The 27,637-nt window shown below is 43.4% G+C and overlaps 2 protein-coding genes across 5 annotated transcripts in view; one reads left to right on the top strand and one right to left on the bottom strand.

The window, feature by feature from the left end:
* Positions 1 to 2,566, bottom strand: part of KRIT1 (KRIT1 ankyrin repeat containing) — a 47,652-nt gene extending 45,086 nt beyond the window's left edge. Inside the window, exon 1 of the mRNA XM_045003436.1 lies at positions 2,450 to 2,566. The gene's annotated coding sequence lies outside the window, so the exon portion shown is untranslated. The remainder of the gene's footprint in view (positions 1 to 2,449) is intronic.
* ANKIB1 (ankyrin repeat and IBR domain containing 1) overlaps positions 2,249 to 27,637 on the top strand; it is a 168,335-nt gene continuing 142,946 nt past the window's right edge. For 3 of the 4 annotated variants that reach the window (XM_045003432.1, XM_045003433.1, XM_045003429.1), the window contains exon 1: positions 2,816 to 3,047. The gene's annotated coding sequence lies outside the window, so the exon portion shown is untranslated. Of the gene's footprint in view, positions 2,338 to 2,815; positions 3,048 to 27,637 lie in introns of those variants that run through there. The other variant, XM_045003430.1, reaches the window with a different exon arrangement.

Here is a 27,637-nt window from a genome sequence, read left to right as displayed (position 1 = left end):
TGATGAGGACGCACACCACCAACAAAAGGCGCTAGTGTGGACGTACAACACTGATTTAATTACCACGGTGGTTGTACATCGACATAACTTCAGTTGACAATTTTGTTGTGTGGACATGTCCTATGAGTACATTTCCCAAACCTGAAGAAGAGCTCTGTGTAAAGCACCTTTTGACATCAGTCAGATCCAGAGAGAATATTTTCTTCATTTCAGTTTATTAAACTAGCTTAGTTCAATGACTAGTTCATTCAGAGTTGAGAAACCAACTGGGAGCTGAAAATGCAGGAAACCTTGTTTTCCTCTACCAATCTATAAATAAAAACTAGGTGAGAGCAGATGTGATCTACTAGTTCTAAAATGCTGAAGGACAATGGTAAACAGAACCAATCAGTTTAATTCACTACTTTATTTAATAAATCAGCTAGTTTTAAATGCAACACACTTTGATAAACCTTTTCTCTTATATACCCAATATATTTAAGGTAGTTTTATTAAATTAATAAATACAATTTTAAAATGCAGTTTTTTGCATTTAATTGGATTTGAATTTCCAAATAGAGCTTGACACATATCAAGTAAAAATGAATCATCATCTAGTAAGTCAAGAGGTCCCCAAACTGTGGGGCATACCCCCCCAGGGGGGCGTGGAGGAACATTTTTTGGGGGGGGCAGCTGAGGCCCAGGCCAGCCCCCACAGGGAGCGAGGGAAGGAGTACCACTCAGCTCCACTCCTGGCCCTGGCCGCTGCTCCTCACTCTCAGCCTTGGCCCCCATACCCCTATCTGCATCCCTCCACTCCCGAGCCATGGCCCTGCTCCTGGGCCCAGGGGTGGGGGGAGGACAGGGACAGATAGGGGTACGGGAAGGTGCAACCTTGAAAAGTTCAGGGACTACCGAAATAAGGAATGCATTATTCACTATTTTCTAACATAAACAATAAAAGTTAAGAATTTGAACAAGAATCTGAATAAATGTAAGCTTAATTGCTTAAATAAATGTCTATCGACATAGCATATCTTCCTGGTTAGCAAAAAGGACCAAATTTAGTGCAAAAGCTACATTTAGTTGCAAATCAACAGGTTTTAATGGTTACTAACCAATGAGAAACAACGTTTAGGAAGATAATTAAAAAGTACAAATGCAAAACAAGATTAAAATTGATGACTGAAGTCAAGGCTTGCTGATTTAACTCACAATTAAAATTGGTGATTTAAATTGTTTTGATTTGTTTTCTAGTGAAGGTCTTTTGACCGTTCCCAGCCACCTCCCATCCTTTCTTTGTAGGAAAGTCTTTGCTTTAGTGGTCTCCCAAAAGAGGAAAAAGAGCCAAGGTTCACCTCAGAGCTGCTGGCTACTAGGGAGATCTGAAGAGTAGGTGAAGGAAGAAGTACATACTACATTATTCTATGGAGTTCCCTCCCAAGTCTTACTTCTAGGTTTTAGCTTCAAAAATGTAATTTTTAATACATTTAATACAAGTCACATTCCTCTGACCTGACTTGTGTCAGAGAAACTCCTTTTATTTGTATTTACAATTGGTTTGGGCATCCTTTTGGGTACAAGCAACTACATACATTCGTCATTATCTTTTATATCAGACAACATCATTTCTGAGAATCGGAGATGGGAACAGAATACCTCACTTCCTCGTTCAGACCTCCCTGCTGCCCACAGTGTCCCATAGGTTACCAGAGATAATCTGCACAAAGCGATTAGTTAAGGCCCAGATCCTGCAAACATTTAGTGCAGAAAGTATTTCTAACTGACATGAGCAGCCCCACTGAAGACAGTGGATCTCCATAGGTGAGTTCTACAGCTACTGCGGGAGCGCTCAACAGAAAAACAATGAAGTGGAGGTCTCTATAACACAGCACAGGTAGCGTCTGGTGTGTCTGTCACAAGCGAGTGCGGTCACTGAATTGAAGGGAACTTTAACTCTGCGCAGGACTGAGATGAGCGATTGTTTCAGCGAACAGCAGAGGAAACCACTAGCGTCACCTGAAGGGGCAGAGACGCACACAGAAAAACCCCACCCAGGCCCTGCCAAGCTCCCTTAGGCGAGACGATGCTAAGCACTAGCTAGCCCGCTCTCAAAGCTGTCCCGGGAAAGAGGTCTTTGTGGAGGGGGGCTGGGTGGGGAAACGTTCTCCCCTGTCCCGGAAGGCAAAGGCGCGGCAGAGACACTCTAACCCCGTCCCCTCTCCCCCCAGCTCGGATGGGGCGACGGTCCCCAAACTTTTCTCTGGCCTGTTGATCTCTGCCCCGCCTCAAAGCAGCTACAGGAGCTGATGCTCGTTGGAGGGGCCAGAATGGGGGGCTCGGGCCTCCTCTCACCAGGTCGGTTCCCCCGTTAGATAACACGGCGCCGCTGAGCTGCTTGTTTAGCGGCTCAGGGCGGAGCTGGCGGGAGGCCCCGGCCCGAGTGCGGCTCCGTCCGCCTCTCTCTTACCCGGTGGCGTCTAGACTCGCCTCCTCCCGGGAGGCCGGGACGCATCCTCCAGCGCGTCGCGCGGGTCCAAGCCCGCCCCTGCTCCGCACAGGCACAGACCGAGCCGGCCCCGCCCAGCTCCCTCCCCCTGGGCCGGCAGATCCGCTTCCCGTCCGGGCGCCGCTGGCCCCGGCTGCTGCCAATGAGTTTCCGGGTCGCCGGCCTGAGCTGCTGCTGTTGCCGCCGCTGGCGTCGGCAGTTGGCCACGAGCTGAGCGGGACTGGGCTGCAGGCCGGGCCGGCGCGTGAGGCGCCGCGGAGTGGGAGGGAGGGAGGCAGGCGCCGGGAGGAGGCCGAGGCCCAGCCCCAGCCCCAGCCGAGGCCCAGCCCCAGCCCCAGCCGAGACCCAGTGAGCCCCGTCGCCGAACAAAGGGCAGCGACCGAGCGTCCGCCGTAGAGCCCGGCCAGACCCCACTCCCCGCCCCGGCGAGCCCCGGGCGCGGCCAGACCCCGCTCCTCGCCCCAGCCAGCGCTTCACTCGGGGGACCCTGGACTGGGGGCAGATGGAGGTGCTGGATGCGGGGAGAAGAAGCGGAGGGGAGAGACCCTCTGAGGAGCCGGTGAGTGACCCGCTGTGCCGGGGGCGTGTTCCCTCAGGCACGGCCCCGGTGCCGCCTGAGTGCCGGGAGGCGCGGGGGGTCCGCCCGCTCTCGGGTGCTGCAATGGGCTCGGGAGGGAAGAGCAAAGGCGCCGCAGACAGATAACAGCCGCCTCCTCCGCATGTCTGCAGCCCTTGGCATCCCCGGGGGTGGGGCCGCTAACTGGAGCCAAATGCTGAATGCAGCAGGGCAGCGGAGATCTGCCGAGGAGCCTAGTGCAGAGGAGAGAGGCGGCGGCTCTAGGGATGTCTCGGTTTTGGCTGCCACCAAAACAAAAGAGATCGGAAAGGCAATATGTGCGCCTGTATATACTGTACACGTAGTGCTTCTTAAACATTACCCTCTGGGACCAAAAACCACAGGCTTAGGCTAATTACTAACTGCTCTGACACACGCCCTATTTTGAAGAACCTAGTGTAAATGATTTTGGGGAAGCCTTAATTGTGGGAGGCTCAAGAGACATCTCAGCTGTTTAAGGCATGTGTGTCAGAATATAGACAATATATGGTGTGGGCATATAACATATGTATGCATCAAAATTTGTTGCTTATGAGGAATCCATTGCACTTCCCATTACGACTTTCCACGTCGAGTTTTAGTTGCTTGTAATTCATGAGACAGTGAAGGGTTGGCAATGTGTGGTGGATTGTTTGCTTGGAAATTTCTTGCGTAAAGAAGTGGGGATGTTCAGATTTTCCTCAGTTGCATGGTATATGTAGGTATCACCAATTTCTGTTTTACCGGGTGCTGTACTGTGAATTCCTTGAGACCATTAAGAAGACAAGAATGGAAATATAAACGGTAGTTTTGTCCCTACAGAATTGTAAGAAACTTGAATTGTCATGGCCCACTATCCGTTCCTTTGTTTAAAAACAAATATTCGGATTGACTTTAAGAAGACTTTAGGAATTTTTTACAAAAGAGGAATATTATAATAGGAGAGAGTGTGGGAGGCTTGTGTAGCTATAATTATAGTTGTGATCCTTTTGATATAACCCTATTTTCAGGTTGTATAGCTTGGTTATAAACAATCACTCTAGGCTGAAATTGAGCATTCAGAGTTTTAGACTGGAATTTTTTTTCTATTACAAAACTGAGCCCTGATCCTGTAAAATTACTCACATGCATAAGTGCTTGTAGGAGCCCTTGATTTGCATTTAAATCATAAATTCAAACCTCCTTATTGGAAAGTGTGTGGATTTTTTAAAAATAAAGTAGAACCATGCTAATTAATGTTTGCTGAGTCCTCTTCCCCTCCCCCCTAGTCAAGGATACAGAATCACAAAATGCCCTTTGTTCACTTTTGAAAGTGTAGTTTGGTTTGAAATGAGATTTAGATACTGCAACTGAATGTAAATGAGTGAACCCCTGCATCCATGCAGAACAACATTGGCTTCAGCAGGTCTCCATGTGGGCACTGGAGTGAGACTTTTTTCCCCCTCAAGTATTACTGGCTATGCAGATTAATGAAGTAGAACTAATGAGATTCTTTTCTAGTATATGTGTTAGTTTTCCTTGATGTGTGTGTGTGTGTGTGTGTGTTTTTAAATAGTAGTTAGTGCATTACTCTGAGGACTTAGTCTCTCTTAGGTATTTGAGGAAAAGTAGTAAGTGTTCTTTCTCTGAAACAAAGAGTCCTGTGGCACCTTATAGACTAACAGACGTATTGGAGCATGAGCTTTCGTGAGTGAATACCCACTTCATCGGATGCATGTAGTGGAAATTTCCAGAGGCAGGTATGCATCCGATGAAGTGGGCCATGAAAGCTCATGCTCCAATACGTCTGTTAGTCTATAAGGTGCCACAGGACTCTTTGCTGCTTTTACAGATCCAGACTAACACAGCTACCTCTCTGATACTTTCTCTGAAAGAAGATATTGCTACCTATAAACAAGAAATATCTTCCAACTAAAAATGTTTAGAGACTTACATAGCCTGTTCATTTGGGGTTAATGTACAGCAGCTGATGGTATATAGAGAGAGTGAGGTAACATAATTCAAAGCAGGACTTTCTGGGCATGGAAAGAGCAAGCAGGATGAGGAGAGGAGGAGACTCTGTAGCAGAGTCTTCTGGAATCTTATCCTAAATCTTCCTGTGCTCCTGTACTAGAACAATTTGTTCTCACACCTATGATGTGTCAGCGAGTTGGAATTTAGGAAGTTAATATTGTTCCTTTAAATAGCTTGCTTACTTGTAAATTGAAAGTAGTAATCAAATGTGTTTCATACTTAATTATAAATTAAAATGTTTAAAATATATGAAGTAATATGTAAAAGAGAGGACTTGGCCATTATATCATTTGTTGCCATCCTCTTGACTATAGTGTCAAAACAGTGACCATGAATAAAGACTCTTAAGACGGTATTCACTAACGTGGTCAGAATTACAGATTAGTAAACATTACCAGTAGTCTCACTGGATTCTAATTGTTGTGCTTGATAGTAAAAATAAAATGAAATTTCAAATTCAGGACCTTCATTTGTAAGCTACTTGTGACAATGGTTTTGTCACTTGTTCGTCTGTAAAATTCTGTGCGCGCTCACTGTCGCACACATGATTTCTTTCTGGGGAACATGCAACTTTATTGACACAGCAAACTTAAAAAAAAAAGTCAGATTTAAAGTGTACTCAATAACCTTCCTTTAGGTATTAGCCATTGTTTAATGGGGAAACTTAAAAAAAAAGAAAAGAAAAGAAAAAAAGTATTTATTTAGAAACTAGTGTACTTCTCCGTCTTATAGACTGTATTTCTCTTTACTTGCTCTTTATTTTGTGAGGCAGCTTAACTGATTTTTCCCCCGATAATTATCTGCAGCAACACCGTTTTCTTCTCCTCTGTTGTGGAGGACTGTTGGTTGCCTTTTGCACTGGTCAGTAGTATAGCAGAACTGGCATGTTGTTAGTGATTTAAGTTTGTGTGATTGTTGGACAGTTGACTTGGGATCATTTACAGTTACCTCTACCTGTCTTTCAGGTGCCCTATGCTAAAGTCAGTATAGATTTGTTGTAACTGTATAACATTTTCTAGATAGCGTGTGACTTTCTGTTGAGGGACTGATTAGCTATGTGAAATAGAGGGTCATGAATTGAAGTGGAGATTAAGCAGATGGTGATTAATTCTGCAGAAAATATATTATTATACAACGATAGGACAAGGAAAGATAAATATTATGCTTTTTGGAGCTTTCCATTAGGTTGCTCTTTAGTTAGTATTCAGACTGACACAGCATGATAAAGAATTTAGTGTTTCAAATGTATGAATGCTGCCTGATAGCCTCTAACTTTCCAAATATTGTAAGGGATCTGGCCACACTGCTCCACTGGAATTCTTTGAAATTGTAAATGTAAGTACATTAATGTTGCAAGACTTTAAATGAAGATAAATACTAAGACTTATGCTTTCTTTTTAGAAATTTTATTTCATAAAAATTAGTAGATTTCTTTAGCTCTATTATTTTTATTTCAAATGGAGCTAGTGGCATCATCTGTTTTTTGTTTCCCATTCTCGGTGGGTATATCAGCCTGTCATCACTATAGTGTCAAAGGAGTAGACTTTGTATTTTTCTGCTTTACATTATTATTATGTAAAGCTCAAAGTGTGTGGGGTGCTTTAGCTAAATAAGATGTGTCCTGGCCCTAAGGTGCCTTCAGTCAAATAAGACAAAATGTGGGTGTGAGGAAGAAGGAATAAACACACCTCACTCACTTAGCTTGTAAGTTGTGACATACATACATCTCATTAATATCATGACCTTTTAAATTCCCTTTTTATCCTTCATTTTTGCCCATCTGTCCCCAATCCTCCCTCTGTAGTCTGTTAACAATGCTTTCCTTTCCCACTTCCTGATTCCCTTGATCCCATCATAGACCTTGAGTTGGGTGTGAGTTACATCACAAAAGGATTCAAACAAAAAATAGTTAACCAAGTCAAGAAAAAACTCAAGTGCCAATGTCAGAATGTGGTCTGGTGGGATCTTTAGCCTTTCCTGCTCCCGCAGTCTATTACATTGTTAACACTCTTATTTGGAAATAACTTTGAAAAGTTTAAAAAAAATGAATGGGTTTTTCAAATACTTTATATAAACTAAAGATACCCAATCCTCACCTGAATAAAACCATATCAGAACATCTCTAGGTAAACTTTTTGTCAAATAAGAGACTAGTGATTTTCCTTTCCTTTAATTCTAAACATAATTTGGAATGTTGATCTTAACATTGAATTTTCTTCTGTTTTGTGTTAAACTGTAATACTACTTAAAGTAGCCTTGTGTGGTAATCTTATTTCATTTTGCATTGAACAAAGACCTAAATTATAAGACTGAGAAATCCTATCATTTCAGAATTTTGAGGGATGATCACAGTAAGAAAATATAGTAGTAACTGATAATGGGATATTGTGCTGTAATAGATGTATCTTTGATTAATGCCTAGTTCTTAGTAAACTCCTCATGCATCTACCTCAGCTGAGCAGCTGCATGACAACATTAAATCTGTAGAGGTCTCTTATAATTTGTGATTGATCCTAAATTGACAGGGATGACAGACCTTTGTCCATGGAATTATTATATAACTGTGTTGTTTATATGTAAATGCTACATCTCTTGGTGCTGGGTGGGCAAACTTTTCGGCCCAAGGGCCACATCTGGATATAGAAATGATATGGTGGGCCATGAATGCTCACAAAATTGGGGTTGGGGTGTGGGAGGGAGTTCTGGGCTGAGGTAGGAGGATGGAGTATGTGGGGGGGTGAGGGCTCCAGCTGTGGGTGCAGGCTCTGGGGTGGGGCTGGGGATGACAGGTTTGGAGTGTAGGAGGGTGCTCCGGGCTGGGACCAAGGGGTTCGGAGGGCAGGAGGGGGATCAGGGCTGGGGCAGGGGGTTGGTGTGTGGGGTGGTGGCTCAGGGATGCAGGCTCTGGGTGGCGCTTACCTCAAGCGGCTTCTGGAAGCAGCAGCATGTCCCCTCTCCAGCTGCTACGTGGAGGCGTGGCCAGGTGACTTTGCTGCGTGCTGCCCTGTCCACAGGTGCCGCCCCTGCAGCTCCCGTTGGCCATGGTTCTCGGCCAATGGGAGCTATGGGGGTGGTGCTTGGGGCAGGGGCAGCCTGTGGAGCAGAGCCCCCTGGCTGCCCCTACGCATAGGAACCTGAGGGGGGACATGCTGCTACTCCCGGGAGCCGTGTGGAATGGCCTCCGACCCTGCTCCCTATGTGGAGCTCGGGGGCCCCATTAAAATGGCTGGTGGGCCATAGTTTGCCCATCCTTTCTGTATGGTCTTCTTCTGTTCATTTGGTTTGTTCCCATTATACGGTCAGCCCCTCCACAGTTTGGGAGCATTTCCATCTTATTTCATGAATATGTGCTTCATGAACTTTTTTCTGATCATCTAATTCTTTCCAGAAAGACCGCATCTGTACCTGCAGTTTGTAAAATTGACTTCAGTATGGTTCTTGTTGCCAGCGTTTTGCTGGCCTTTCAGATCCCTTGAATCAAGTTCTTTTTTTGGCATTCAGCATTTAGGAACTCTATTGTCATTCAGGGAAGCTTGTAGGACTCCCTCTTCTGCCCCTTGAGTGGTCTGATGTAGTTCCTTTGACTCATGATCTGATCTAATTCCTTTAAGAAATTATTCAAGGTCCCCAAAATTTTGACATCAGGGAATTTCCCCTACCTACCAGGAAGTTTGAAACCCATGGCCATCCCCTCACCTTTAAGTCTACACACTGGGTATGTTTCCTTGACTACCCCATATTTGTCTGTTCCTATAGACTCTATCTTCCTCATAGCTACAGTCCTTCACCCACAGTCCACATTTTTAGTAGGGGGAAACCTTTATATATGCTCTACTTTCCCACAACCAAATTAGATTGCCCCTTAGGCTTCACTCTTTCTTGCCCCAGACTGGGTCCAAATAGTCTTTTGTTTAAACCCTGCAGTACCCTGGGCCCCCTCCATTGAATGACAGAGTATCTTTACAGTATTAGTCTGGTCCTCCCCAGTTTTCTGAATGCACTGCAAGACCAGATATGTCTTAGTCATTGTTCATATAGGGGGGGCAGACCCATCTTATATGCCCCTCTTGCTCACAGTCAGTGCACACAATTGGGAGAATCCCAAACCGCCTTCCCTTTCTATGTCTACTGTGGCTGATCCTTTCTAGTCACTTGATCTCCTCTGTGTTGTGGCTTCTACTTGGGCACTTCTCAAAACAGGAGATGGAGCTCCCAGGGTCGTTGCTACCCTTCTATATGCCATCTTAGGAGGGTGAACATCTCACAGCAGAGGAAGGAGTCTGTGCCTTTTCCGCTCAATCAGTGCTCCTTGATGGGATGGGGATCTGGTCATCTCATTGCTGGTACCAATTGTGAGAGGGTGCCATCCGAGAGCACACCCTCTCACGCCACAGCACCCTGCGCTCAGTTTCCTCCTTATTCTTCCAATAATTTATTCACAGCATTGTCTCTTTAAAGTATTAGCATCCTTCTTGGGGGTCTAGTTTATCAAGTCTTTATACAGTATTGTCTCCCTTGGCCCTTTAAGCCCAAACCCATTCCTTTTGAGGCTTCCCAATCACCCTTGCAGGACACTGTTCCTTCCTCTTGCTTTAAGGAGATCCACAGTTCTTGTTCTTGGGCTTTGCTGCAGGCAGACTTCCTCCTGCTATGTGCCTCTCCAGGCTGTCTGTCTTCTCTCTTTCTTCTGGTTCTCTAGAGGCTTCTGTTTTTATCTCCTCAAAAGTTATGATTTAGGCATATAACTTGACTGTTATGTGGCTTTGATTATTTACTTCACTTGGGGAGGTGAGCTAAGTGTGTTACAGGTGGGGCTTAATCTTCACCATTTAAAAGGCCAGTCACTCTGTGACAATGATTTATATAAAATATCACCAAGATATCAAATATGCATCCATAAGAATACACACTTTTATGTGTATGAGTGTATTGGGAGTCAGATGTGAAGGTAATTGATAATTTGAGAATTTTATATAAACAGGTTTAAAATTAAAGTATTTAAAACAAATAATGGAACAAAGCTTAACTTCTTTAAACCCCCTCCAGAATTGGGACAACTAGATATGCCTGCCTGCTGCATACATATACCAATTCTGTACATATCTTAATGAGATAAAAAGACTCTGATGCGAAGGCCACATTTACCACAGCATGTGGAATGGAGACTTTTATATTGTAGCCAAGTAGTGCATTCTCCTTATACAAAATGTGCATTTTAAGGTGGAGTTAACCACCTAGCACTTACATTTTTAAAACAAATTTACAATAAAGTAATATAGATGTTTCCAAGTCTGTGTGGTTATATGTGTAGACCCTTACATTTGCTGGAATACCCTGGATTCTCTCAGTCATAATTGCTGATGACAGTTAAAAATGTAGATCATGAGTCATTCTGAGTTTAGCATTCTGAAGGTAACATATAGCCCTTGTTGGTGAAAAGACTGAGAAATTTGGACACAAGGACGATCCACAAGGATTTACTCTTTAAAAGTCAGTTTATTTTGTAAGGTTTACAAGTCTTGATTTTTAGTAGTGTCCAGAATTTTTTCTTTTAACAAGTTCCAACAGTGATATAGATTTGAAAGACCCAAAGAATTTTAAGTGAACTCGAACTGTTGCAGTCAAAGATAGTAGCTGGTCACGGCTTACTTTTTCCTTTAAGCAGCCTGAAAGAAGCATTAGGACTCATCCACATGACTTTGTAAAAAATAGGTAAGGACCTTTAGGGGTGGAAGGACCTGTACTTCTGTTTCAGTTCTAACCAACTCACCCAAGAAATAAGTCATCCCAAAAATCTATTTTGTAGAGCGTTTCTAGGATAAAGCAAATGGAAACCTCTCAATTTTAACCTGATTAGTAGTTGAGTCAGAACCTTTAATTCAAAAATACCAGATACAAATACAGCTGTTTTACTAAATAATTAGGGATTTAGGAGTTCATAAAATCAAAAAGTTCATAAAATTGAACATCTCAATTATAGTGGATATGGTGCATAAGTTGTGTATGGTGCACTGGGTCGCTTTCTTGTCCTTCAAACCACTGCAAAGCTATTTCCATTGGACTGAAGGCATTGTCATTTCAAGGGATATCTACTTGTTCTTCATTGGCGCCACTTTCGTTATGTGCTTTATTTTGTGTCAATAAAAAAAGGTTTGTGTAACTGGTTATTCAGAAGACTGATGTTTGTTAAATCGAGCTTATGTTGTAAATAGAAATCGCTAACTACCACCTAAAGGTCTGTAAGGCTGAACTAGAATATTGTGAAAGTGTCCCATTCAAGAAATATTCCTTTGGATAGAGATGGCTTCCTAGTGTTTTTAAGGGCCTGATCCTAAGTCCATTGAAGTCATTTGGAGTCTTTCTATTAATTTCTATGGTTTTGCTTCAGGCTTTCAGAGATGAGAACAACTGTGAATATTGGCACATTCAGAATAGAGTGCTTCTGCAGTAGAGGCAGGAGTATATGGCAGTTTCCCTGCAGTTATCTCCTGCTGCTCCATTAACCTGGTGCCCCAGTCTCAAGGGACCAGTTGGAAACAGAGTGGGGAAAAGGCACCTCTTGAAACAGAAGAAGCTTGTTTGTTGGAGGTTTTTTTTTTTTTTTAACCACCAGTACCATAAGGCTTAGGTATGTCATCAGTCACATGCAGATGGAACCTCAGAGTCCTGCAAGAGCAGTCTTGTGTCCCACTATGGAATCCATTCTATAGGTTAGGAATCATCATACTAATAAGAGAAATTTGAGGAGGAAGTTGCTCATTTTGCATTGAAATCAATGGGAAAAATTTAGAACTTGAATGTTAATGTAAGTTGTCTTTTTATCTCTGTGTATATCTTCAACGTAAATGTAGTTTTCTTTTGACTTGACTTGTATGTTGTTTACAAATAATGTCTAGGAATTTCAGATGAAGGCAACCTACAAAATAGTTTCCTTGAGAAATGGTGAAATTCTGATTTCTTTTCCCAGCACTTCTGCAGCTGCAGTCAACTTGGACTAGACTGTTATCCCAGATCATCCTTCCTCTCATCCTTCAACCTGAATCTTACAATAATTACATGAAGGAAAAAAAGTTAATACAATGCTAAGGTCATACAGTTAATCCCACAGAAGTCTGGAAATGCCAAAATTAAAGTTGACATGCAAGGTTTTGAAAAATATTTCCATGTGCATATGCTTTATAATAGCATATTTAATCACACACTCATATGCAAATACATTATTTTAACCAATCATAGGTATATATGTGTAGCATCTTATAATGTTTTAATTCTTGGGTACTTTAATTTTGTCATAACGATATAGATAATGATATGAATGCTATGTTTAAGATATATTTTATAAATTGTATCAGTGCCCCTGTAGTATACATTTTGAAACAAATATGCCTCTGAACAGTAATTTATTATGTATGTTTCACATGCTGTTTCTTGGGGAAACGCACTTAGCATTGTATTAAACATGTAATTAATAGTTTATTGATTGAATATTTTTATGCAGAAGTGTATTAGATCTTTTTTTAATGTAATACCTTGAAAATGTCTTAAACTTAATTTCTCTGAGTAGGTGATGTACTTTTCTTAAAATATGAAACTTTAATTTCACCCAAGAATTTGACAATTTATGCATATACAATAATTATTTGAAAGCTATGTAAATTTAAATCTAAAAGTAAGTTTAAAACTAAATTTTCCCATGCAACAACCTGAAAATATTTTTCCAGGTCCTGAATATTTAAAGGACTACTATCAACAACTAGAAAAATTAACTTTTTATGAAAACTTGGTATTTACTGTAATTACAAGTAAGCCCTATGGTCCCAGTCCTGTAAAGAGATGCATTCAAGTAGACTGTTTTTCCTTCATGTAGCCCCATTGAACTCAAATGACCTACATGTGGATACAAAAGTCTTGACTGTGTGCAGCTGTTTGTAGAAGAGGGACCAAATATTCCTATAACTGAAATGATTTAGTGGGCAAAAAAAAAAATCTTCGTATTTTTCAATGTACATTTCCCACTACAGTAAGCCAGTTGTCTTCTCAACAAAAGAGAAGCTTCTTTGTAAAGAGATGTGGAGGAGCAAAAAAACCTTTTGGGAACCCACAATTTTTTGATAGGAGCTTGAAAACCAAAAAGCAAAAACAGGATACCATATAAAGGATGATCTGTCAGAAACTTGAATTTTTACTGCATTAAATAATACTAATCTAATAGTGTGTTTATAGTCGTATGTATTAATGAAACGCACTGTTAGTGACAAAAGTATTGACAAAGTTCATGTTATAAATCAATCTTGGAAAAATTATGACAGTTTACCAGATGGGGAGACAATCTATTTTCTTGCGTTTTATTAGGATGATAGAGAAAAACACTAATCTTAGTTTCTGGCAGCTAAGTAAAGTATTATCACAGACAAGTGACTGAGTAGGATATTGCAAGGCTATTGTACTTTAATCATAAAATATTATCTGTATTGATATTGAAAACGTAACTATTTCTCTAATGTACTTCTGTTGTATGCTATTAAGTACATTTTTCTTTGTGCTTCATAAACTGCTTCTAACACAGAATCATAGGACTGGAAGGGAGGTCGTCTAGTGAGATGACTAGATGAAGGGAGGTCATCTAGTCCAGTCCCCTGCTCTCATGGAAGGACTAAGTATTATCTAGACCATTCCTGTCTGCTCTTAAAAATCCCCAATGATAGAGATTCCACAACCTCCCCAGGCAATTTATTCCAGTGCTTGACCGCCCTGACAGTTAGGAAGAGTTAGTACATAGAGTACTACACAATAATAAGATACCATATGTAGGCCCTGTGTACTCAGTTGCACGGTAAGACCAAATTCTGTTGCAACATTTTATTCCTGTCCCCATGAAATAGTCTTCATTCCCATCCCCCACAAACAGCCATAGCTCTGGCACATGGTTGAAAATGCTAATTGACATAAAATGTGTTTATTTTATAGCATGATTGTTTCTGAGGATGAGTATTTTTTCCCTCTGTGCTCTCTAGGTGGCTCCCAGATCCCTTCCTGCTTAGCTACATGGAACAGTGCAGGAAGCATACATTAAACCAATTGGCCTTTCTTTTATGGAGAAAGCTGCAGACCAAGAGGCAGTTGCGGGAAGGTCCTGAAAGGGCAGCGTGTCAGAAAATTAATACCTGGTTGGGCCAGATGCCAAATTATACAGCTGCTAAACTGTGAAGACAACAGGGCCCTCACTGAGGTGAATGGGGCAGGTCACATCTTAGAGCTATCGTTTCATGCTTTCTGCAAATGCAGGCGGATAATACTGCTTCAGTTAACCTTGTTTCATGTGTTCAAGGTTTTCTCTGTTACCATAATGGCTAGGAATATTTTTCTTTTAAATGAAAGTTCAGATTTTGGAGCACAGTTCTGCGGTATATTTCTGACCCCAGAATACACAGGGCCCCATTGTTTTGAGAAATAATCTGTATGACATTATTTGAGCAATACTATGTAACTGTAATGTCATGTGGAGATAATCTAGGTTTACACAGAATTAGGAGGCTAATTCTATTTATTAAAGGAACTCCACTAATTTGCTACATGCTATAACAGCTTGTATAGTAGAGTAACTTCCAGCAGTGCTGGTTACAATACTAGGGTAGCCTTAAAAATTTACCAATAATTAAAGATTTAATTGTATTGCAAATGTAAAAGGTGACATAATTTTAGTTGCATGTTCAACCTTAACTTTGGCATTTCCTGATGAGTACCTAAGCATGTAACCTTAATATTATATGAACATTGCTTTTTATATTTAGTTGTCTGTTTTTTTTTTAAAGGAAGTGGGCAGGGAGGATACTGTTCCTCAACTGGAGCCATTTCATCAGAAGTCAGTAGGATCTCACTGCCCATACCTTAGACTTCCTGAGTTTCCTTAATCTTTATTTGGCATCTTGAATATTAAAATACTAGATTTTGTAATTTCACATTTATTTACCAGCTGGTTAATCATCATTAAGCTACTTGGAGGTAGCTCAATTTATCATCATTAAGAAACTGTCTTATTAAAGTAGAACCTCAGAGTTACGAACACCAGAGTTATGAACTGACTAGTAAACCATACACCTCATTTGGAACTGGAAGTACACAATCAGGCAGCAGCAGAGGATCTCTCTCCCCCCACCCCCCAGGCAAATACAGTACAGTAAAAAACATAAACTCCAAAAAAGGGAAAGGAGCATTTTTCTTCTACATAATAAAGTTTCAAATCTGTATTAAGTCAATGTTTAGTTGTAAACTTCAGAAAGAACAACCATAACATTTTGTTCAGAGTTACAAACAACCTCCATTTGTAACTGAGGTTCTACTGTAATATTTAATCTGATTTAAAGAATATTCATTACCATTTACTATCATTAGGTTAAATTGTTTTCCTAGAAGATGTCCCAATAAAGCAGCCATTCCCAATTAAGTAGAGTATACACACAAAAAGGATAAAACTAGTGTGTGTGTGTGTGTGTGTGTGTGTGTGTATATATATATATATATATATATATATATATATATATATATATATATATATATAAAATAATTTTTTTTTGGCACATGCTATATATAGGACTGCAGCGGATTCTAGAGTGAAGGGTAGTAGCCAGCTGGCACACAGTATATTATACAACAGTGGGGTATTGAGGACTAGGAAGCTTTGGGTATGCCTACACTACAAATGCTACATTGGTGGTGCTGCAGGTATGCTGCAGTAGTGTAGATAGTTGCTTCAGTGACAGAAGGGGTTTTTCTGTCACTAGTAAATCTGCCCTCTCAAGAGGTAGTAGTATTGTTGACAGAAGAAATCCTCCACCGACCTAATGATGTTCATACAGGGGCTGATGTCAGCTTAACTAGGGGTTTGTCTACCGAGCAAAAAAAACCTTGCGGCAATGAGTCTCAAAGCCCAGGTCCACAGTCCTGGACTCTGATGCTCACTGCTGCAGGATTTTTTGTCATGCAGACATACCCCATGTGTCTCAGGGGTGTGAATTTTTCACTCCTCTGAGCAATGTAGCTAGTTGAACTTAAATTTTAGGTGTAGCTCAGACCTTTCTAGAATGACACCATCATACACCCCTTCTGTAAAATGCATCATATGCTCTTTAATACAACTGTACAGTTCAGTATTTGTTTTTAAGGATTTGTTGGAAAATTCCATATTAATTCAAGATTTGAATTAGTGGCTTCAGTGCAAGTAGGTATTTTGAAGCAAGTAATGAATCTGTGCTATAAATTTCTTCGGTATATTGATAGTGCTACATGTAGTATATTACTTCTAGGCTTGGACACTTTTTTTATATAATTTTGGTGGATAATATTGGCTCTAAGCATTTTAAAAACTTTTATCAATTTAAATTTTCACAGTTGTGGAAAATTATGGGATGAGGGTTAGACAAATTATTTAAAGGCAATAGATGCTGAGATTAAAAAAGTTAAAGCTTTATAACCATTAAAGTGCAAATTGTCACCATCACGTGTCAAAATATATGAAGTAAATATCCTTAAACTCTAAGTTCTCCAGCAGCATTTTTCTTACTAATCTGCAAATTTCAATGATTATTAATAGAAATATTTTTCATCAGTTTGTGTGCATATAGAGAAATCAACATTTACTAATAAATTTAATCCTTCCAAACCTAGTTCTCACTTGCTTTGTAGAGAAAGACAGTGATTTAAAAAGCATGCAATCCAAACAGCTCTTCTCCAGCTTGCATTCTTTCTGCGTTGATGGATATTGATGATTTGTCATACACCCCTTGAGGTCATAAAGCAAAACAAATTTGGATCCATGACTAGAACCTTCTTGTGTATTCGCTTTTTGGCAAATCCTCAAGACCATAGTGCCTCATAGGGAATTCATTCAGTGATCTTGTGTTCCTATCTGTAAAATATGCAGTGTTGTCATAGGCGTGTTGGTCCCAGTATATTAGAGGGGCAAGGTATGTGTTTTATTCGACCAGCTTCTGTTGGTGAGAGAAGACAAGCTATTGAGCTTACACATAGCTCTTCTTCAGGGCTCATAGTATTTACAATGTTACAGTTGAGTAGACAGCTGAAGTTTTTTATTTGAATGGAGAGGACATGATAGATAGCTGTATGAGATGTAAGTTTAGCACAGCTGAGAACTGGGTTCTGTCAAATGCACAGAGTAACTGAAAATGGAAAAGTAACATTTTTGTATCTTTTAATTATAATAACATTAGGTGTTCCTTGTAACACTAAAGTGAATTTGAGACAGAGATGTGGTTTTTGAAGTTAACATTTTCCTATTAGGTTCCTTAACTTGTCTTTAAAATACATATTGAAATTTGCCTAAAATCTATATTAATTTAATGTTTTTTCTCATTGGTCTTAATGAGGAATGGCTATTCTTATTCCTTTAACTTGTTTGCTGTAAGAAAAGTGGTAGCCTGCAAGGAATAAGTTTAGCAAGAGCTACAGCCATCAAAGCAGGACTTCAAAAGTTAATGAATAATTTAAAAATATTAATATTTTAGTATATTTATCTACTTGTAGAGTGTTTCCTAGGAAAACAAGAGTGTTAAGTTTTGAGACAGACCCAAAAATCTATGATTTCATGGGATTGGTTACTTTATATCATACTTTGATTTTTAGCAGTAAATATAGCCAGTGCCCTTTGGAAATCTAAAGGCGCTAATGACTGTTGATGCTATCTCCCTATAAAAAGGGAGTGGGTCATTGCTCATTCAATCAATCTGGTCCCATTCTCTTTCCTTCCCCCCCCCCAAAATCCTCATTCTGAAAATATTAATATAAACTTTGATGAAGAAGGTTGCAAAAACCTACTTAACTGGGCCCAACCTCATGCTGTTTGAACGCCCTAAAATACATTCCTATCAAACTCCTTTATGAAAAAGAAAAGAGTTGACCTCCTAGGTCAGTTCTTACTTTAGATTGCATATAAATTCCTCCAAGTGCTGTCCTTGATCAGTGACTGTAAGGCTTTTTGGCTGATTCAGAACTAATGGTATGATCAGTTGTGGCAGACAAAGGTCTAAAGCAGCCTGTCCTTCATAGAGAAAGCGTTGGTCAACCTCTCATAATGCCGGTTTTAAAAGGAGCCTGACTCTGCAGCTGCTACTTGTGAGCGTATCCCATTGAACAATTCCCATTTTCCTTCATGTGCAGCAGCTGCATAATCAGGGCCACAATCCCTGTAATTTAGAGGCCACTTCCAATAAACTTAACTGTGTAGCACTACTTTGGGTCAAGATTGTTTGTTTTTTTGTGAACTGAAGCAACTGTATTCAAATTCTGTCACTTGGGAACTTGAAAGGAATGAGAGCGCCATCTAATACTAGTGGTGATTGACATTATGCACTGCTGTTTGATTTTTTTTTCATTATTTTTGTCTTGAAAAGAAAATGTATGAGTGCTTTGGGTGGGGCCAGTGGCCATTCTGTAAAGAGGCTCCGATTAATGGCTTGGATGTTTTACTGTATTATGTAGAGTTCATAAAAGGAAAAACGGGCAAGCCTTTGTGAGGATGAATTGAGTCAGTGTTGCAGCAAAGATTTCTAGAACTGCCAGTCTTTAGAATATGTGAACCTTCTCTTCAGTTTCTCTCTGTTCCAGTCAGAGCATATTCTGACACTAGTTTTATGTTAGCTTTTTAAAAAAGCAAACAGCATCCTGAAATGGATTTGAGGGATTGCAGATTACTTAATCTTTTTGTTTTGAAGCACGTTCTTTTATTAGAGTAAACTCTTGGTTATGCCAGGTCTTTGAACTTATGGATATTGGAGTCTCTGATATGAAGAGCTAAATTAATAGGATTTTTCTTAACATCAGTGGGAAATAACATTCCCCCACTGTACATTTTTTTTTATTTGTATTGCAGTAGCAGTACAACATTGCTGGCAATACTGCCAGCAATGTTGTAGGGCAGTGAAACATGGGTGCTGACAAAGACAGAGGAGCAGCAACTGTTTGTCACGGAGAGGATGATGGAAACAAGAATTCTGGGAATCCACGACCAAATCCCCAATGAAGTGATCAGACAGCAGAGTGGAGTGCAGGACGTCGTTGAGAGCAGGCATAGTAAAAGGCAATGAGCCGGACAAGGCTCACTGACAATTGATCGACTGCAGCTGTCACTGAGTGGTACGCATGGGAACTGAAACGACCATTTGGCTGACCTCCAAAGAGATGGGAAGATTTTATCATGAAAAGACATGGCTGCACATGGAGAAGGAAGGCCAGGATACAAGAAGAATGGAAAACTTATTGTGATTGGCGCAATCTATACGAGGGCCAAAGGACCGATCGATCAAAGTGATTGCAGTAGCATCTAAAAGCCCCAATTGGAACATAGACCCCAGTATGTTAGGCCCGGTACTAGCATGTAGAATGATATGGGGCCAGATTATTAAAGGTATTTAAGTGCCTTAGGAGATTTTAATAAGTGTTAGATAGCTAGCTCCCTTGTCAACTAGGCACCTAGGCACTTTTGAAAATCCCACTATGCGCCTGTCTGCACCTTTAGTTGTCTACCCTTAAAATCTGGCCAATAGTCTCTACACCTAAGCACTTAAAAATCTGTTTTAAGATATGAAGTGGATGTGACCATAGTAGTACAGAAAGAGATGAATGTATGCAATTGGAAGTTGAGGTTATCTTACTTGGGTTCAAAGAGTTTAGAGTGCAAGTAAATGGAAGTCCATGCAGCATAGGCTTAATTTTTACAGCATTAATTTGGTTTTCATTTTAAACTGTAGTATTTTAAAATAAAGTCTGAAAAGGAGAGTAGCTCCTGTCCAGTATATTTAAAACTGTGAAATCACTTGTGACAATTTGGGGAATCTGTCTGTTGATCCTGTTCTGGTTGATGCTATGTTTTTCCTCATGAAATTGCTGTTTGTTTGTTTGAATACCTCAGTGTCCATATGGAATTCACCATGAGCTGTCTGGGCGTGTAGCATTTGCCCACCAGACTAAGACGACTGGCAAGTAGTTACCTTAAACAACTCTGCTTTGACTGATTCATAGAAGGATGTTGTATTCGAAGGATTTGTCTACACTGTGAAATTAGTTCGATTTAATAGAAGTTGATTGTTTAGAAATCAATTTGATACTGTAATTTGTGTGCGTCCCCACTAAGCGCATTAAGTCGGCGGTGTGCGTCCACAGTACCGAGGCTAGCGTCGACTTTCAGAGCGTTGCACTGTGGTAGCTATCCCACAGTTCCCGCAGTCTCCGCCCCCCATTGGAATTCTGGGTTGCGCTCCCAATGCCTGATGGGGCAAAAACATTGTCACGGGTGGTTCTGGGTACATGTCGTCAGCTCCCCCCCCCCCCCGTGAAAGCAACGGGAAAAAATCGTTTCTCACCTTTTTTCCTGAGTTACCCGTGCAGATGACACACCACGGCAAACATGGAGCCCACTCAGCTCACTGTCACTGTTTGTCTCCTGGGTGCTGCTGACAGATGCAGTACTGCAGTGCTACACAGCAGCAGCACCTTGCCTTTGCAAGTTGGCAAAGACGGTTACCAGTCATACTGTATTGTCTGCTGCTTTGCAAGTTGGCAAAGACGGTTACCAGTCATACTGTATTGTCTGCTGCTTTGCAAGTTGGCAAAGATGGTTACCAGTCATAGTGTACCGTCTGCTGCTGTCATGGGTGTTCCTGGCCGGCCTCGGTGAGGTCGGTCGGGGGCGCCTGGACAAAAATGGGAATGACTCCCCAGGTCATTCTCTTCTTTAAGTTTTGTCTAATGGAAATTCAGTCCTGCCTAGAATATCAGGCAAGCATACTAAAGAACCACAGATGCAAACAGCCGCTCCGGGTCAGTGCCCCAGACATCCCGCAGAAATAATGAGCTGCATGCCTTTCTTGGGGGTGCCCCTACAACAACCCCACCCGTTGCTTTCCTCTTCCCCCACCCCTCCTGGGCTGCCTTGGCAGTTATTCCCCCATTTGTGTGATGAAGTAATAAAGAATGCATAAATTTGAAACAACACTGACTTTATTGCCTCTGCAAGCAGATACCAAATTGGGGAGGGGAGGGCAGCTGGCTTACAGGGAAGTAGAGTGAACCACCATTCTGCACTTGCTCAGCCTATAGTTGGACTGCTCCTTACTACTGTCCAGGTTCATGAGCAAGGGGTAGGCTGGGGTAGGTGCGACTGCGCAGTGCTGCCGACTGGGAGAGCAGCCTGAGGCAGAAGCCTCCAGCTGGCATGATATTCAAGGCAGGACTGAATCTCCATTACACAAAGAGAGAACGACCTGCTGTCATTCCCATTTTTGTCCAGGCACCCCCGACCGACCTCACCAAGGCCAGCCAGAAGCACCAGTCATAATGTACCATCTGCCATCCGCAAGGCAAGGGGATGCTGCTGTGTAGCGCTGCCGTACCGCTTCTGCCAGCAGCATCCAGTAGACATATGGTGACAGTGAAAAAAGGCGAGAAATGATTTTTTCCCATTGCTTTCGGGGGGGGGGGAGGGAGGCCTGACGACATGTACCCAGAACCACCCGCAACAATGTTTTCGACCCATCAGGCATTGGGAGCTCAACCAGTAGCATAGCTAGTGGGATGCATCAGAAGCAGCTGCTTCTCCTCCCCACATTTTTAAAAAAGCGGCACCTCATGGGCTCCGCTCTGAACGGCCTGCCCGGTTTCCGCCTCGCCCCCGCCAGTCAGCTGTGTCTCCCAGCAGGAGGGAGATAGCTGATTGCAGGGCGGAAGCGGCGCCTGCTGGCCAGCACTGCCAGCAACACAGCCGAAGGAGCCGTGGGGCGGGCAGCTGCGGCAGGCCAGTGCGGAAGCAGCTCACTCGGACCGCGCCTGGCGGGGCTCGCTGCCTTCTTCCCCCACCCCTCAAAAGGTAGGGCCAGCGCTGAGCTGGGCTGGTGCTGCACGCGGCGAGCCCCTCCCAGGCTCTCCCAGTCCCGGGAGCAGCTCCAGCCCCCTCTGCACAGAGAGCCCTGGGGACTCCAGCCCACTCCCATCCCCGGTAACCCCTCCCCAAGCTCCATACCCCGTGTACTCCTCCCATGTACCCCGTGCCCCTGCCTTTCCCTCCCCTTCACCTCCCCTCGTACCTCCGTCCTCTGCCAGCCTCCCTGTACAGCCATGGGGGGGGCAGCGTGGCCGGGGGTGGGGGCGCAGCATAGCCGCAGTGTGGCCGGAGGAGCCAGCCAAGGGGGGGAGGGGGCACGGCGTGGCCGGAGGAGTCGGGGGGCGTGGCCGGAGGAGCCAAGGGGGGCGCCTTTTTTATGTTTGCTTGCTCCCCCTGCTGTTAAAACCTGGCTACGCCACTGAGCTCAACCCAGAATTGAAATGATTGATGGAGACTGTGGGAACTGTGGGATAGCTACAGTTGTCAGTCGCCCCTTCCTCCGTGAGAGCAACTGCAGACAATCGTTTTGCACCTTTTTTCTGTGCAGACGCCAAAGCACAGCAAGCATGGAGCCCGTTCGGTTCACCGCAGCAGTTATGAGCACTGTAAACACCTCACAGTTTATGCAGAAGCTGAAAAACCAGGCGAGGAGGCGAAGGTAGCGCGGTGATGATAGTGATGAGGACATGGACACAGACTTCTTTCAAAGCGTGGGCTCCGGCAGTGTGGACACCATGGTGTTAATGGGGCAGTTCATGCTGTGGAACGCCAATTCTGGGCCCAGGAAACAAGCACAGACTGGTGGGACCGCATAGTGTTGTAGGTGTGGGATGATTCCCAGTGGCTCCGAAACTTTCTCATGTGTAAGGGCACTTTCATGGAACTTTGTGACTTGCTTTCCCCTGCCCTGATCTGCAAGAATACCAAGATGAGACCAGCCCTCACAGTTCACAAGTGAATGGCGATAGCCCTCTGGAAGCTTGCAACGCCAGACAACTACCGGTCAGTCGGGAATCAATTTGGAGTAGGCAAATCTACTGTGGGAGTTGCTGTCATGCAAGTAGCCAACGCAATCACTGAGCTGCTGCTATTAAAGGTAGTGACTCTGGGAAATGTGCAGGTCATTGTAGATGACTTTGCTGCAATGGGATTCCCTAACTGTGGTGGGGCGATAGATGGAACCCATATCCCTATCTTGGGACCGGACCACGAAGGCAGCCAGTACATAAACCGAAAGGGGTACTCTTCAATGCTGCTGCAAGCACTGATGGATCACAAGGGACGTTTCACCAACATCAACGTGGAATGGCTGAGAGGTTCATGACGCTCATGTCTTCAGGAACTCTGGTCTGTTTAAATGGCTGCAGGAAGGGATTTACTTCCCAGACCAGAAAATAACTTTGGGGATGTTGAAATACCTATAGTTATCCTTGGGGACCCAGCCTACCCCTTAATGCCCTGGCTCATGAAGCCATACACAGGCACCCTGGACAGCAGTAAGGAGCTGTTCAACTATAAGCTGAGCAAGTGCAGAATGGTGGTAGAATGTGCCTTTGGATGTTTGAAGGGTCACTGGCACAGTTTACTGACTCGCTCAGACCTCAGCGAAACCAGTATCCCCATTGTTATTGCTGCTTGCTGTGTGCTCCACCATCTCTGTGAGAGTAAGGGGGAGACGTTTATGGCGGGGTGGGAGGTTGAGGCAAATCGCCTGGCCGCTGATTACGCGCAGCTAGACACCAGGGCGATTAGAAGAGCACACTAGGAAGTGGTGCACATCAGAGAAGCTTTGAAAACCAGTTTCATGACTGGCCAGGGTACCGTGTGACAGTTCTACTTGTTTCTCCTTGAGGAAAACCCACCCCCTTGGTTGACTCTAATTCCCTGTAAGCCAACTGCCCTCCCCCCTTCTATCACAGCTTGGAAATAAACTCACTGTCATTGAAAAACCATGTATTCTTTATTAATTGATTATAAAAATAGGGAGAGAACTGACAAGGTAGCCCGAGTGGGGTGTGGGAGGAGGGGAGGTGGGAAGGAAAAGGCCACTTCAATACTTGTTGAATGACAGCCTTCTGTCCACTGGGGTGGAGTGGTTGGTGCCCAGAGCCTCCCCTCCTTCTCCCCCCTCCACCCCCCGTCCTCTCCCACGTTCTTGAGCGTCTGGGTGAGGAGGCTATGGAACTTGGGGAGGAGGGCGGGCAGTTAAACAGGGGCTGCAGCAGCAGTCTCTCCAGCTGACGTTCCTGAACCTCCACCAGATGCCAGATCATGTCCAATTGTTCCAACAGTAGCCCCAGCGTTGCATCCTGCCTCCTCTGATCTTCCTGCCGCCACCTCTCCTCACGTTCACTGACTGCTTTCCTGTCCTGTGCTATTGTGTCCCTCCACGCTTTCTGCTGAGCTCTTTCAGTGCGGGACGCCTGCATGAGCTCAGAAAACATTTCAACACGCGTGTGGGGGTTTTTTTCGTTTTTTGTTTTCGCCACCTTATCTGAGAGAGCCTTTGGGACGGAGGAGGGAGGCTTGAAACATTTGCAGCTGCAAGAGGGGGGGAAAAAGGGGGAGAAGTATTTAAAAAGAGAGATTTTACAGAATAATGGGTATACTCTTTCATGATGAACAACACTATTCACATTACATAGCACATGATTTTGGTACAAGGTCATTTTTTGCATCTTGTATTGAGTGCCTGTGGCTTTGGTGTTAGAGATCAAACATGCTGGGCAACAGAATTCGGCTTGCAGGCGGCCATGGTAAGCCATAGTCTTTCGGCTTCTGCAACCTTCATAACAGCAGTGCCCTCCTTTCCCATTGAGTTGTCAATTTAGGGCTGCGGTTTTCATGTTAATGTGCAGCAGCAGAAACCAAGCCCCCGCCCCCTTTCTCTGGGATGACCACTTTAACTCTCCCCACCACCACCACACCGCGTGGCTGGTATCAGGGAAGATCCCTGCTAGCCAAAGGTGAACAGCTCAGCGCCAATTCCTTCCACCCCCCCCACCGCTTGGCTAACTCTCCTGAGGAGATAAAGAACAGATGTTGCTTGCATGCCAGCAAACACCGGGACCATATACTGCCAGGCTTTGTCATGCAATGATACCGGATTACTTGCTACTAGCATGGTGTGGTAAAGTGTCCTACCATGGAGGATGGAATAAGGCTGCTCTCCCCAGAAACCTTCTGCAAAGGCTTTTGGAGGACCTCCAGGAGAGCTTCATGGAGATATCCTTGGAGGATTTCCGGTCCATCCCCAGACACGTTAACAGACTTTTCCAGTAGCTGTACTGGCCACAAATGCATCCCAAGTCCTCAGGGCAAGTTCATCATTAAACGCTTGCTTTTAAACCATGTTTTATATTTATAAAGGTACACTCACCAGAGGTCACTTCTATGGCTTCATGGTCCGGGATACCGGGTTGGGAAGGTATTTCAGTCAGGCTGAGAAAAAGATCCTGGCTGTCAGGGAGAACACAGTGTGCTGTGTGCTCGTCGTCGTCCTCCTCATCATCTTCCTCATCCGCAAAATCCTCAGGCATGGTGACTGAGAGTACCTCATCATCGGAGTCCACGGACAGGGGTGGGGTAGTGGTGGCAGCCCCCTCTAGAATTGCCTGCAGCTCAGTGTAGAAGTGGCATGTCTGCAGCTCTGTCCTGGAGCGTCCGTTTGATTCTTTAGCTTTCTGGTACGCTTGTCTCAGCTCCTTAAGTTTCATGCGGCACTGTGTTGAGTCCCTGTTGTGGCCTCTGTCCATCATGGCCTTGGAGATTTTTTTCAAATGTTTTGGCATTCCGTCTTTTGGAACAGAGTTCTGATAGCATGGATTCGTCTCCCCATACAGCGATCAGATCCAGTACCTCCCGTACGGTCCATGCTGGAGCTCTTTTTCAATTCTGGGACTGCATGGTCACCTGTGCTGATCAACTCTCCACGCTGGGCAAACAGGAAATGAAATTCAAAAGTTCGCGAGGTTTTTCCTGTCTGCCTGGCCAGTGCATCTGAGTTCAGATTGCTGTCCAGAGTGGTCACAATGGTGCACTGTGGGATAGCTCCCGGATGCCAATACCGTTGAATTGCGTCCACATTAACCCTAATTTGAACCGGCAATGTCGATTTCAGCACTACTCCCCTTGTCGGGGAGGAGTACAGAAATCGATTTTAAGAGCCCTTTATATTGACAAAAATGGCTTTGTGTGGACGGGTGCAGGGATAATTCGATTTAACGCTGCTAAATTCAACCTAAACTTGTAGTGTAGACCAGGAGTAAGGAAGCTGGACCTGGGAGATGTCACTTCTTTCAGCTTGCCTGTAGAGGGCTGATGAAGTGTAGCTGTAGGATAAATATGAAATTAAAGAATTAGAGATATCTTAAGTACACACCTGTGTGTGTAGAAACTAGTGAGGTGAAATGTTTTCAATGTGTAACTTTCATCTGACAGTAGGCTTTTTGGTCAAATTCAGATTCTTGATAGGAACTCAAGTATCAGAGGGGTAGCCGTGTTAATCTGGATCTGTAAAAGCAGCAAAGAGTCTCGTGGCACCTTATAGACTAACAGACGTTTTGGAACATGAGCTTTCGTGGGTGAATACCCACTACGAAGGTTGACACGCATCTGACGAAGTGGGTATTCATCCACTAAAGCTCATGCTCCAAAACGTCTGTTAGTCTATAAGGTGCCACGAGACTCTTTGCTGCTTTTGGTAGGAACTGTAATAAGACATAACAAGTGACAGCCACTGCCCCAAACAGGTCCTGGATCTCTGTGTCACAGAAGATCTGATTCTAGAATTGGAGATCTATAGTAAGCTCTTGGTCACAGGGGTGAGTGCTTACTATGTATTTGTTCAACACTGGGTACAGTGGGGACCTAATCTGATTTGGGTCTCTGGATGTAGGCTGCACCTTTAGAGATTTAAATAAGCAATATTAAATTTCACTTTAGTGTTTGAGATCAGTTCAGTGGTTCCCCTGCATAAACTAGGTTATAGGGTTGTCCCTCAGATTAATACAGGGTGAACAAAATAAGATACAAGCAGAGGGAGTGGCTGTGGGTGAGGGAGGTTGAGAATATTAGTGACGGGACCATGCAGTTGCATAGACTAGCTACATGCTCAACTTGCAGGGTTGAGACTTTTATAAAAGATACAAATGAAGGTTGTACTTTTCCTTTAGTGCATAAGTGAAGAATTAGACCCTGCCCCTGTAATGAGCTTAAATGTGCATGGATCCCATTGCTCACTGGGGGTATGTCTACATTGCAGTTAAAACATGAAGCTGTCCCATGCCTGCTGACTCAGGTTTGTGGGGCTTCGGCTAAGAGGCTGTTTTATTGCAGTGTAGACGTTCAGGCTTGGCCTGCAGCCCAAGCTGTGGGACTATCCCACCTCTCAGAGTCTAAAGCCCAGGCTCCAGTCTGAGCCCAGACATCTACACTGCAATTAACCAGGCCCTTAACCCGAGCCCCACATACCCGAGTCAGCTGGCCAAGATCAGCTGCCGATTTTTAATTGCAGTGTAGACATACCTAGAGGGCTCCCCACAGATTCAGCGGTCTACTTGCACAGAGCTCATTGCAGCATCAGGAGCTAAAAGATGCATTTTGGATGTATGACAGCTAATTAAAAGTATACTTTTCAAGTCTGGTTTGC

Source organism: Mauremys mutica, chromosome 2 (genome assembly GCF_020497125.1).
Source record: "Mauremys mutica isolate MM-2020 ecotype Southern chromosome 2, ASM2049712v1, whole genome shotgun sequence".
Taxonomy (NCBI): Eukaryota; Metazoa; Chordata; order Testudines; family Geoemydidae; genus Mauremys; species Mauremys mutica.
The sequence above is the reverse complement of the archived record's forward strand: the minus strand, read 5'-3'. Positions and strand labels throughout refer to the sequence as shown.